Source organism: Mirounga leonina, unplaced genomic scaffold (genome assembly GCF_011800145.1).
Source record: "Mirounga leonina isolate KUSES-001 unplaced genomic scaffold, KU_Mleo_1.0 Mir_94, whole genome shotgun sequence".
NCBI lineage: Eukaryota > Metazoa > Chordata > Mammalia > Carnivora > Phocidae > Mirounga > Mirounga leonina.
Genome location: NW_023270855.1, coordinates 8,777,578 through 8,790,944, shown reverse-complemented (window position 1 = coordinate 8,790,944; position 13,367 = coordinate 8,777,578). Strand labels below are relative to the sequence as shown.

Sequence of the window (13,367 nt, the reverse complement as noted above, 5' to 3'; positions counted from 1 at the left end):
TATGAGACCTCAGGACCAGCTGACACCTCAACTGCAGCTTTGTGAGTCTCAATTGCAGCCTGAAGCAGAGGACCCTGAGATTCCAAGCCTGAATTCTTTTTTCTTAAGATTTTATTTCTTTATTTGACAGAGAGAGAGAGCATAAGCAGGGGGAGTGGCAGGCAGAGGGAGAGGGAGAAGCAGGCTTCCGGCTGAGCAGGGAGCCCAACGCGGGGCCCAATCCCAGAACCCTGGGATCATGACCTGAGCCAAAGGCAGACGCTTCACCAACGGAGCCACCCAGGCTCCCCAGCCTGAATTCTTGTTACACAGAAACTGTAGGATAATAAATGTGTGTGTCCTTATGACACATTTGGGGGGATAAGTGTTACTTAGCAATACATAACTGATATAGTCACACAAACCACAAGTGCCTCTGCTCTGATTCTAAATCAAGTCAACCTGATCTCAGAGCCCACTGATTTTTGTATTCCATTGCACCGCTTTTTATGTTTTTTTCCTCACCTTTTCCCAGGAGTGCCGATATAGGTGCTATTGCTCGGAAACTATCTAACACTGCCCCTGTGCAAGTGATTGCAAGTCACTTCCCCAGTCTGAGTCCTCACAGGCCATCTCCTGAAAGATTCTTTCCTTCTTTCTTTCTTTTCTTTTCTTTTCTTTCTTTTTCTTTCTCTTTTTTTTTTAAGTTATTTCTTATAAGAGGATTAGAAAGCTTTTATGTAGAGGTCTATATTCTGGGGACAATTTTGAATAAGGTCCCTTGCCTTCCTTTTTCACCTAACAAATATCATCTCACGACAGTAAGAGTCAATAGGCATTTTCCAAGGCACACCAAAGTCAGGCCTTCCAGGCTGGAGTCTTCAACAGAAGCAGTGCACCTTAGAGGTGCTGTGTCATGAGATAAGGGGGAGGGTTATTGTTCAATCAGAATCAAGAACCCAGTGTTTCCCAGGGATGCCTGGGTGGCTCGGTCGGTTGGGTGTCTGCCTTCAGCTTAGGTCATGATTCCAGGGTCCTGGGATCGAGTGCCATATCGGGCTCCTTGCTCGGCAGGGAGCCTGCTTCTCCCTCTGCCTGCCGCTCCCCCTGCCTCTGCTCTCGTGCTCTCTCTCTCTGACAAATAAATAAAATCTTTAGGAAAAAAAAAAAAGAACCCAGCTATGTAGTTACCTTTCTTTCAAGATGTTTCCCCTGCCATTGGCATGTCTGTGTTTGCCCCCCTAGATTTCCTAAGACTGGTTCTTTTTTGGGAACCACAAGTATCAGCCCTCTGTGTCAACTGCCCCGATAAAACTGTTACTCACCAGTCCTGCATGAGATAAGGTCTGTTTGTAAATCTTCCCACATACAACTGGAGTCAATCCATTCAAACACATTTCTACCAGCATCATCACACTATATGATGGTGAGAGCAAGGAAAGGAAGCCATCCACAAATGTAGTCTTGTTGGGAAATAGTTACCCCAAGAGAAGGCAAGAGCAAAAACAAGCTATATTTAGCCTCATTACAGACCACACCAATTTTAATTAATCTGGATAAGTTAACTCCTTATCCATCATGACATGATAATGCTCCTAATAAATTGTTACACAAAAAGGTAGAATTTAAAAATGTGAGTATAGTATAATTTCACCTACGAAAGGAAGAGAAAAGGAAAGAAAGAGAAAAGGAAAGAAAAAAAGAAAAAAAAGCACCTAAGGAAATGGTTCTCAAATATGCACATATCAGAGAGACCCTAGAAAACTTCTTTAAACACACTGGTGGCCCTATGGTCTGGGATGAGACTGGAAATTTTGCATTTCTTTTTTTTTTTTTTTAAGATTTTTAAAATTTATTTATTTTAGAGAGGGAGAGAAGGAGTAGGGGGAGGGGAAGAGGAAGAGGAAAGAGAGAATCCCGAGCAGACTCTGCACTGAGCATGGAGCCCAACGCAGGGCTCAATCTCCCAACCCTGAGATCATGACCTGAGCTGAAATCAAGAGTTGGACACAACCAACTGAGCCACCCAGGCACCACAAAATTCTGCATTTCTAACAAGTTCTCTGATGTTGTTAGTCTAGAGATCAGACTTTTTGAGAACCACTGCTGTAAAAATATGTCAAGATTCAATGGTTATCTATAGGAAGTGGATCTAGGGACAATTACTTTTAATGCTGCATAATATTATTCCATATTCTTGAATATGGATAATAAAAGGATGTATTTATAATCAGAAAACTACAGGGGTGCCTGGGTGGCTCAGTCAGTTAGGCATCTGCCTTCAGCTCAGGTCATGATCCCACGATCCTGGGATCGAGCCCTGTGTTGGGCTCCCTCCTCAGTGGGAATCTGCTTCTCCCTCCCCCTGCTCTTGTGCTCTTGCTCTCTCTCTCCCTCTCAAATAAATAAATAAAATCTTAAAAAAAAAAAAAAGAAAAATACGTAAGTAGTATAAAATAAAGGGGAAAAGTTGCTCTTTTAAATGTATGTGTATCATCATATTAACAAAATGAAGGATAAAAATCATGATCATCTCAATAGATGCAGAAAAAGCATTTGACAAAGTACAACATCGATTCATGATTAAAACTCTCAACAAAGTGGGTTTAGAAGGCAGACGCTTAACTGACTGAGCCACCCAGGCGCCTCAACATAATAAAAGCCATATATTAAAAAAACCACACCTAACATCCTATTCAATGGGGAAAAACCTGAGAGCTTTTCTTCTAAGATCAGGAAGAAAACAAAGATGTCTATGCTTACCACTTTTATTCAACATTGTACTGGAAATCCTAGCCACAGCAATTAGACAAGAAAAAGAAATAAAAGGCATCCGTATTGGTAAGGAAGAAGTTAAACTGTAGTTACTTGCAAAAGACATAATACTATACATATAAAGCTCTAAACACTCCATCGAAAAACTATTAGAAGTAATAAATGAATCCAGTAATGTTGCAGGATACAAAATTATACACAGAAATCAGTTGCATTTCATGTCCGCAATAGCCAAACTGTGGAAAGAGCTGAGATGCCCTTCAACAGATGAATGGATAAAGAAGATGTGGTCCATATATACAATGGAATATTACTCAGCCATCAGAAAGGATGAATACCCAACTTTTACATCACATGGATGGGACTGGAGGAGATTATGCTAAGTGAAATAAGTCAAGCAGAGAAAGTCAATTATCATATGGTTTCACTTATTTGTGGAACATAAGGAATAGCATGGAGGACACTAGGAGAAGGAAGGGAAAAAAGGGGTGGGGGGGAATTGGAGGGAGAGATGAACCATGAGAGACTATGGACTCTGAGAAACAAACAGGGTTTTAGAGGGGAGGGGGGAGGGGGGATTGGTTAGCCTGGTTATGGGTATTAAGGAGGGCACGTACTGCATGGAGCACTGGGTGTTATACGAAAACAATGGATCGTGGATCACCACATCAAAAACTAATGATGTATTGTATGGTGACTGACATAACATAATAAAATTTTAAAAAAAAAGAAATCAGTTGCATTTCTATACACTAACAATGAAGTAGGAGAAAGTAAAATTAAGAAAACAATTCCATTTACAATTATACCAAAAAGAAAAATACCTAGGAATAAACTTAACTAAGGAGGTATGTACTCTGAAAACTGTAGAACAATGTACTCTGAAAATAAAGCTTGTTCTCTTGGGGCGCCTTGGTGGCTCAGTCAGTTAAGCGTCTGCCTTCGGCTCAGGTCGTGATGCCAGGGTCCTGCAATTGAGCCCCATATCGGGCTCCCTGCTCAGCAGGAGCCTGCTTCTCCCTCTCCTCCCTGCTTGTGATCTCTCTCACTATCTCTGTCATTATATCTCTCAAATAAATTAAATAAATAAATAAAATCTTAAGAAAAAAAAAAAGCTTGCTCTCCTTCTCTCTCCATCATGTGAGGACAAAACAAGAAGGTAGCTGTCTGCAAGCCAGGGTACTCTGGCTTATGTACTTTATGTACTCTAAAAACGATAAAACAATGATGAAAGAAATTGAAGACAACACAAACAAATGGAAAGATAGTCCATCCTCATGGATTAGAAGAATTAGTATTTTAAAATGTCCATACTACCCAAAGCAATCTACAGATTTAACACAGTCCCTATCAAAACACCAACAGAATTTTTCACATAACCAGAACAGATAATACTAAATTTTATATGAAACCACAAAAGATTCTGAATAGCCAAAGCAATCTTGAGAAAGAAGAACAAAGCTGCCAGTATCACAATTCCAGATTTCAAGATATACTACAAAGCTGTAGTAATCAAAACAGAATGGTACTGGTACAAAAACAGACATACAGATAAATGAAGCATAACAGAGAGCCTAGAAATAAATCCATGATTACATGGTCAATTACTCTATGACAAAGGAGGCAAGAATACACAATAAGGAAAAGACAGTCTCCTCAATAAACAGTGCTGGGAAAACTGGACGGCTACATGCAAAAGAATGAAACAGGACCACTTTCTAACACCATACACAAAAATGGATTAAAGACCTAAATGTGAGACCTGAAATCACAGAACTCAAAAAGAGAACATAGGCATCAGCCTATGCAACATTTTTCAAGATATGTCTCCTAAGGCAAGAGAAATAAAAGCAAAAATAAACAATTAGGACTACACCAAAATAAGAAACTTTTGCACAGTGAAGGAAACCAAAATGAAAAGGCAACCTACTGAGTGGGAGAAGATATTTGGAAATGATGTATCTGATAAGGGGTTAATATCCAAAATATATAAGGAACTTCTACAACTCAACATTAAAAAAAACTCAAATAATCCAATTAAAATTTTTGGCAGATGAACTTAATAGATTTTTTTTTCAAAGAAGACATACAGATGGCCAACAGATGCACAAAAAGATGCTCAACATCACTAATCATCAGAGAAATACAAATCAAAACCAAATGAAATATCACCTTACACCTGTTAGAATGGCTAAAATCAAAAAGACAAGAAATAAAAAAGTAAGTGTTGTAGAGGACATGGAGAAAAAGGAACGTGCTGTTGGTGGGAATGTAAATTGGTGCAATCACTGTGGAAAACACTACTGAGGTTCCTCCAAAAATTAAAAATAGAAATACCAGGAGAGCATGAGTGGCTCAATCAGTTAAGCATCCAACTCTTGATTTTAGCTCAGGTCATGATCTCAGGGTCCTGGGATCAAGCCCCGAGTTGGGCTTCCCACTCAGCAGGGAGTCTGCTCATCTTGCTCTCCCTCTGCCCTGCCCCCTGCTCTCTCTCTCTCCCTCTAAAATAAATAAATAAATCTTTTTTAAAAATAGAAATACTGGGGCGCCTGGGTGGCTCAGTCATTAAGCATCTGCCTTCGGCTCAGGTCATGATCCCAGGGTCCTGGGATCGAGTCCCGCATCGGGCTCCCTGCTCCACGGGGAAGCCTGTTTCTCCCTCTCCCACTCCCCCTGCTTGTGTTCCCTCTCTCACTGTGTCTCTCTCTGTCAAATAAATAAAATCTTTAAAAAAAAATAGAAATACTATATGATTCAGTAATTCCATTACTGAGTATTTACCCAAAAAAAATGAAGACACTAATTTGAAAAGACATATGCACCCCTATGTTTATTGCAGCATTATTTACAATAGCCAAGATACAGGAGCAACACAAGTGTCCACCCATAAATGAATAGATAAAGAATATGTGACATATATATATACAATAGAATATTACTCAGCCATAAAAAAGAATGAGATTTTGCCATTTGTGACAACATGGATGGACCTAGAGGGTATCATGCTAAGTGAAATAAGTCAGAGAAAGACAAATATCCTTGTGATTTAACTTATATGTGGAATCTAAAAACAAAACAAAACAAATGAATGAACAAACAAAAAGCAGAAACAGACCCATAAGTACAGAGAACAAACTGAGGGCTGCCAGAGTGAGGGGAAGGGTTAAGGGGGTGAAGGGGAGCAGGAGGTACAGGCTTCTAGTTACGGAATGAGTAAGTCATGGAAATAAAAAGTATAGCATAGAGAATATAGTCAATGGTACTGTAATAGTGTTCTGTGGTAACAGATGGTAACTATACTTGTGGTGGGCATAGAATAATGTATAAACTTGTTGAATCACTAGTTGTGCACCTGATACTAACGTAACATGGTGTGTCAACTATACTTCAACAAAAAAAAAATGAGTATAAAAAAATAAAATAATAAATAAATATATACGGGTCAGAAGAGTTCATCTTTTATGCTTCCTTCCAGGTAAAATTCAAAAACAGACAAAACTAATCCATGGTGACAGAAATCAGAGTCTTGGCAATAATTTTTTGGATATGATACCTAAAGCACAAGCAACTAAATAAAAAATAAACACGTGGGACTATATCAAACTAAAAAGCTTCTGCACAGCAAAGCAAACCATCAACAAAATGAGAGGCAACCTATGGAATGCAAAAAAATTTGCAAATCACCCAATGACGAGGGGCTAATATCCAAAATATATAAAGAACTCATACAACTCAATAGCAAAAAATAATAATAATCCAATTAAAAATGGACAAAGGACATGAAGAGTCATTTTTACTGAAGAGACAAATGGCCAACAGGAATATGAAAAGGTGCTCAACATCACTAATCATCAGGGAAGTGCAAATCAAAACCATAATGAGACATCACTTCATGCCTATTAGAATGGCTAACGGGCGCCTGGGTGGCTCAGTTGGTTAAGCGACTGCCTTCAGCTCAGGTCATGATCCCAGGCTCCTGGGATCGAGCCCTGCATTGGGCTCCCTGCTCAGCAGGAAGCCTGCTTCTCCCTCTCCCACTCCCCCTGCTTGTGTTCCCTCTCTCACTGTCTCTCTCTCTCTCTCTCTGTCAATTAAATAAATAAAATCTTTAAAAAAAAAAAATGGCTATCAACAAAAAGACAAGAGATAACAAATGTTGGCCAGGATATAGAGAAAAGGGAACCTCCGTGTACTTTTGATGGGAATATAAATTGGTGCAGCCACTGTGGAAAAGAGTGGGGAAGTTCCTCAAAAAATTAAAAATGGAACTACCATATGATCCAACAATCCCACTTCTGGGAATATATCCAAAGGAAAAAAAACACTATGTTGAAGAGATATCTGCCCCCCACACACACACACTATGTTCATTGCAGCATTATCTACAGTATCCAAGATATGGAAACAACCCAAGTGTCCATCAACAGATGAATGGATTAAAAAGTTGTGGTATTTATATACAATAGAATACTATTCAGCCATAAAAAAGAAGGAAACCCTATCTGTGATGACATGGATGGCCCTGAGGGCATTATGCCAAGTGAGATAAGTCTGACAGAAAGACAAATACCATATGTTCTCGCTTACATGTGGAATTCTAAAACAGCAACAAACTCACAGAAAAAGAGATCAGATTTATGGTTACCAGAGATAGGGGATGGGGGAGCATGGGGGAGGGTGAGAAAAGATGAAGGTCGCCAAAAGGTACAAACATCCAGCTAAAGATAAACAAGTACTGGGGTGTAATGCACAACATCATGGCCGTTGCTAACACTGCTATATGGTATATTTGAAAGTTGTTAAGAGAGTAAATCATGACACATTGCAAGGAAAAAATTTTTCTTTTTTTCCTTTTTGTGCCTATATGACATGATGAATGCTAACTAAATGTATTATGGTAATCATTTCACAATATATATAAGTAATGATGCTGTATACCTTAAACTTGTACAGTACTGTGTGGCAATTATATCTCAATAAAACTGGAACAAAGGAAAAAGAGAAAAAAAAGAAATCAGAACAGGAGTCGCCTATGGGGGTGAAGTTTGACTGGGAGGGATCACTGGGGAACTTTTTAGAATGATGAAAATGTTTACCTTGACTGGGATGGTAGTTACCCAGATGTATACATTTACCAAAACTAATCTAATTGCATATTTAAGATCTTTACATTTCTCTGTATGAAATTTAACTCATTAAAAAATAACCACTGCAATCAGGAAAAATTGTATTGTTTGTATACATATAATATAAATATTATAAATACACACACATATATAATGCTTATAATCATAACTATATAAAATTGGTATGTGTATAAGAATATTGACCAGATAACAGCACAGCAAGTAAAAACAAGCAATTCAGAAGGAAGGTGCAAGTCTAATAAAATTTTATTTCTATTTTTGGTGTTATAATTTTGTTTGAGCAAGAGATTTTTTTTTTTAATGAACAAAAATTCAATCCTGTTTTGTTCATGATGCTAGTATTTTGTGCTCCCTTTCCAGGAAATGGCCAACTTCTTGTACCAATAATTCCTGAGGACAAAAGCAAGGGATTGGTGCAGCGTCAATGAGTGTGCTGTACCACCGAGATTCCCAGCTTTCCTGCAGGATTGAAGTACTCAATCCCCACCTGCCCAGGAGTGTTGGCTGTTGAAGACTCCCAGCTCCAACTCCCTGAGGGCCTTGACCACAGCCAAAGAGAGCTACTCATCCCTTCCCCAGGAACCTGCACCAACTATGAGGTAGGTGGCCCCACCCCCTTGCCTCACTCAATCCTGAAGGATGCTCCTAGCTTCAGAGCTTCCCATGGGAACAGTCCTGCTGCCTTCACTCCCCATAGGTGTTGTTGCTGACAGCAGTCCCATAAACCTGCACATAATCTCTGAAAAACTTAGAGGACAGTTGGTTTCCTCATTGGTACCATTTTGTAGGGTTGGATTTGCACTACATCAGCCTTGATAACAAGGCAAAATGAACCATACAGCCAAAGCATGACAACTTAAAGAGAAAGCACAGAATGGCAGAGGATGGAGAAAAGAAATAGGACTTACTCACTCCTCTGTCCTGTCTCCTGGAACATATGACATCCATAGGAATGTCTCAAGAATGAGTGAACAAGGGGCGTCTGGGTGGCTCAGTCATTAAGCGTCTGCCTTCGGCTCAGGTCATGATCCCAGGCTCCTGGGATCGAGCCCTGCATCAGGCTCCCTGCTCCGCGGGAAGCCTGCTTCTCCCTCTCCCACTCCCCCTGCTTGTGTTCCCTCTCTCGCTTTGTCTCTCTCTGTCATATAAATAAATAAAATCTTAAAAAAAAAAAAAAAGAATGAGTGAACAAATAGGTACTACATCTATATATTTTTTGTCATTTCTCAAACTGTTCTCACAACAGAAAATCATTTACATGAAAGGTCTGAGAACTGCTCCATTCTGAAATTACAATAGTTCTGGAGTTTGAATATCTTCATGCCAAAATTTGTTGATCATTGTCAAACTAAAGTCATTGCTACCTGCCAAAACAGATAAATGTCTGAAAACTGTCACCATTTCTGTTGCCATGAGTCCATTGCAATATCATGGCCACTGTCTACCAGAGGTGGGCAGCCATCACCTTATCCACCCACTGGTCATTCACAGTCCACTGGATCACACCATCTCTGACAACACCATGTTGTCAGTCTTTACAGTTGTATGATTTTTAGTGATCATTTTTTTAATTAAAAAAATTTTTTAACTGTGGTAAGATACACATAAGATTTACCATCTTAACCACTTATAAATGTACAATTCACTGACAGTAAGTATATTCACATTGTTGTGCAACCATCACTACATCTATCTCAGGAATTTTTTTTTTTTTAAGATTTTATTTATTTATTTAACAAAGAGAGACAAAGCGAGAGAAGGAACACAAGCAGCGGGAGGGGGAGTGGGAGAGGGAGAAGCAGGCTTCCCGTCAAACAGGGAGCCCGATGCAGGGCTCGATCCCAGGACTCTGGGATCATGACCTGAGCCGAAGGCAGACGCTTAACGACTGAACCACCCAGGCGCCCCTCAGGAATATTTTCAACATCCCAAACTGAAACCCTGTACCCATTAAACTTCCCAGCTTCTGGTAACCTGTATTCTATTTTGTCTCTGATTTTGACTACTCTAGGTCTCTCAATAAGTGGAATCATACAGTATTTGACCTTTTGTGACTAGTGACATTTCACTTAGCATGTAGTCAAGGTTCATCCATGTAGTATCATGTGTCAGAATTTCACTCTTTTTTAAGCTTAAATAATATTCCATTGTATGTATATAGCACATTTTGTTTATTCATTCATCCACTAATGGACACTTGGGTTGCTTCCACCTTTTGTGGCTATTGTGAATAATGCTGCTATGAATATTAGTGCATAAATATTTGTTCAAGTCCCTACTTTCAATTCTTGTGTGTATATAACCACAAGCTGAATTGCTAGATTAAATGGTGCTTCTGTTTTTACTTTTTTTTTAAAGTAATCTCTATACCCAATGTGGGGCTTGAACTCAATGACCCTGAGATCAAGAGTCCCATGCCCTACCAACTGAGCCAGCCAGGCACTCCTGTCTTTTTTGAGGAACTGCCATACTGTTTTCCACAGTGGTTGTACCATTTTACATTCCTACTAACAGTGTATGAAGGTTCCAATTTTTCCACATTCTCACCCACATTTGTTATTTCCTTTTTGGACAGTAGCCATCCCAATAGGTGTGAAGTAGCACCTCATCATGGTTTTGATCATTCTCTAGTGAGCTGTGATGGTAAGCATCTTTTCATGTGCTCATTGGCCCTTTGTTTTTCTTCCTTAGAGAAATATCTACTCAAGTCCTTTGCCCATTTTCTAATTGGGTTGCTTGTTTCTTGTTGTTGTTGAGTTGTAGGAGTTCTTTATGTCCTAGAATTTGCCCTTTATCAGATATATGATTTGCAAATATGTTCTCCCTTTCTTTTCATTGCCTAGTCACTGTTAATTGTTTTCTTTGAGGAACAGAAATTTTTAATTTTGATGTAGTCCAATTTATCTATTTATTCTTTTGTTGCCTATGCTTTTGATATTATAGCCAAGAAATCATTGCCAAATCCAATGTCATGAAGTTTTTTTCCCTATGTATTCTTCTAAAAGTTTTATGGTTTTAGCTTTTACATTTAGATCTTTGATCCATTTTGAAGTAATTTCTGTGTATGGTGTAAGGTAAGAGTTCAACTTCATTTTTTTGCATGTCAATATCAAGTTTTCCCAAAAGCATCTGTTGAAAGGACTGTCCTTTCCCCCAGTGCATGGTATTGGTAACCTGGTTGAAAATCATTTGACCATATATGTGAGGATTTATTTCTGGGCTCTTTATTCCATTGGTCTATATGTCTGCTTTAAGCAGAGTGATTACTTTGAATATCTTTTTTAACAACTCTGAGCAATTATGATGTTTGGCATTGTGGATTAAAGGTCTTCCACTATAATCTGCTTCCATACATATTCTACGAAAAGGCTGTACTTCCTTAAGAGCCAAGACCACGTCTAGTTGTCTTTGTAACCTCAGTGCCTGACATTGTTTCTGATACATAGTAGGTGCTCCAAAAATATGTGACCCAGGTGCAGCAAGACACTGGTAAGCAATTTTTGCTCACCACATGGCCACCTTGAACTGGGACTCAGCATATCAATGCATTCTTAAAAGAGATTAAACACCACAACATATCAATAAGAAATGTCTACTTTACTGAAGAATTCTTGGGGAGGAAAGAAGGCAAGTTTATATTGCACACCATATGGCAAGACTTCATAGAAATTCCTTTAAATATTTCTCTTATTGTTTTTTCCTCAAAGTCTTCTCCCCTGCCACTACTTCATTTTCCTTCCTCTCTTCTTCTTTCTTTAACTCAGCCTCTAAAAATATATGCTCTATTGTCCCAAAGCTGTTCAGTTCTCAGCCTTACAGTGCCAACCTACTCAGATAAATAAGAGCCTGGTGGTTGGTTAATGGAGCAGAACCATCTATCTTCTTCAAGCTTAATGCTTAGGAGCTCATCTTCACCCCCACCCCAAACAGCTGATCAAAGTGTTCACCCCACCTACATGGGTTTCCTGAAAGGGAGGAGGGCAGGGGAGGTACCAAGAGAGGTAGGAATCTACTGCTAGGAAAATAAGACTTTTCTCCATTGAGTTACAAAGATATATTGAATGAATGAATCAAGATTATCACCGTCAAGTGTTAGTCAATGTCAAGACACCTGCCAGAAGCCACAGTTTCTTCTAATCCTAACCCCTTCTCCTGCTGGGCCCTGGTCAATCACTCCTTAGTGGGCTCCTAGCCTGACAGAGACCACAGCAAAGCTCTGGGTCTGAGATACAGAGCTCTCTGGGTCACCAAGGTATCACTGGTCCTGCTTTCTCTGGTCCTGTGGGTCTCTAATGCCTGAGCCCATCTGTCTTGCTGGGCCCCCCTTCATTGGCCTCCAGGCTCCATCTGTCTTCTGGTCTCTGGTCCATGTAAGTGCTTTGACCATCTTTAGCTCCCCAGTACTGCTTCCAGCCCAACTCTCATCTGTGCTACCTGGACATGGCCTTCTTCTACCCTAGTTTCACTGCTTCACTTCCATCCTAAACACTGGATGCTGAGCTTTCCAGAGAAATGGGAGTGGGATGAAAAAGAGTCTCCTGTTATTTAAACACTTACTGTCCCGAGTGCTGTGATTAAGGGCTCTTAACCGCAAGACTGGGTTGAATACTGCTTTGCCACTCACAAGATATGTGACCTTGGGCAAGTCACTTGACCTCTCTGTGCCTAGGTTTTCTCATATGCAATATAGAGATAATAATAGTAAATAATATAGAAAATGCTCAATTCATGTTCACTGTTGATATTATTATGATTACTGGTCACATGCACTGACTTTATTTAATCCTCACAAAAATCTTGCAAGGTAAGTATTATTCTCCTGGCCTCATAGGTTTTACAGAAAAGAAAATTAGAGTTCAGATAAAGGAACTCACCCATGGTTACAGTGCTAGTAAGTAGTGGATACTAGATCTAAACTTGGTCTGTTTGACCCCCAGACCCCTTGTCCTTTCCATCATGTCAGGTCTCCTCCAAAGGCAACTACTTCCAAGATATAGAATGGTCAAGGCTCCTTGGGAAAAAGTAAACAGCAAGAGGCCCCCAGCTGGGGCAATTACTTTTTGGGGCATATTCAGGAAATAATGAAGGGACATAGAATGAATATTAAACCAGACTTAAAATAAGCAGCTCCACCTTGCCACTCATTAGCTAGGTGCACAGGCAACCAATCCTCAAAGCCCTCCTCTGAAAAATGGGAATGTTAATACAATGTTTTTATAACAATAATAATAACAGCCCTGTGTGGGAAGCACAGGGTGAGACAGCAGTAAATTAGATGCAGTATAAGCCATGTGAAAGTACTCTACATATTATGAAATGTGTCACAAACATAAGATTACTATTTGAAGTCAGCATGGGATAGTGAAAGAGACAGTCTTTGAATCCAAAAGAAATGAGGTCAAATCACAGTAGTTGGGTATCCTGGGTAGGTTATTTCACTTTTCTGAGCCTCAGTATCCTCAC

The 13,367-nt window shown here is 39.5% G+C and overlaps 1 protein-coding gene across 1 annotated transcript in view; it reads right to left on the bottom strand.

Annotated features, from left to right (window-relative positions):
• The window catches only part of SRGAP3 (SLIT-ROBO Rho GTPase activating protein 3), a 326,327-nt gene that overhangs the window by 250,524 nt on the left and 62,436 nt on the right, over positions 1–13,367 (bottom strand). The gene's annotated exons all lie outside the window — the stretch shown is intronic.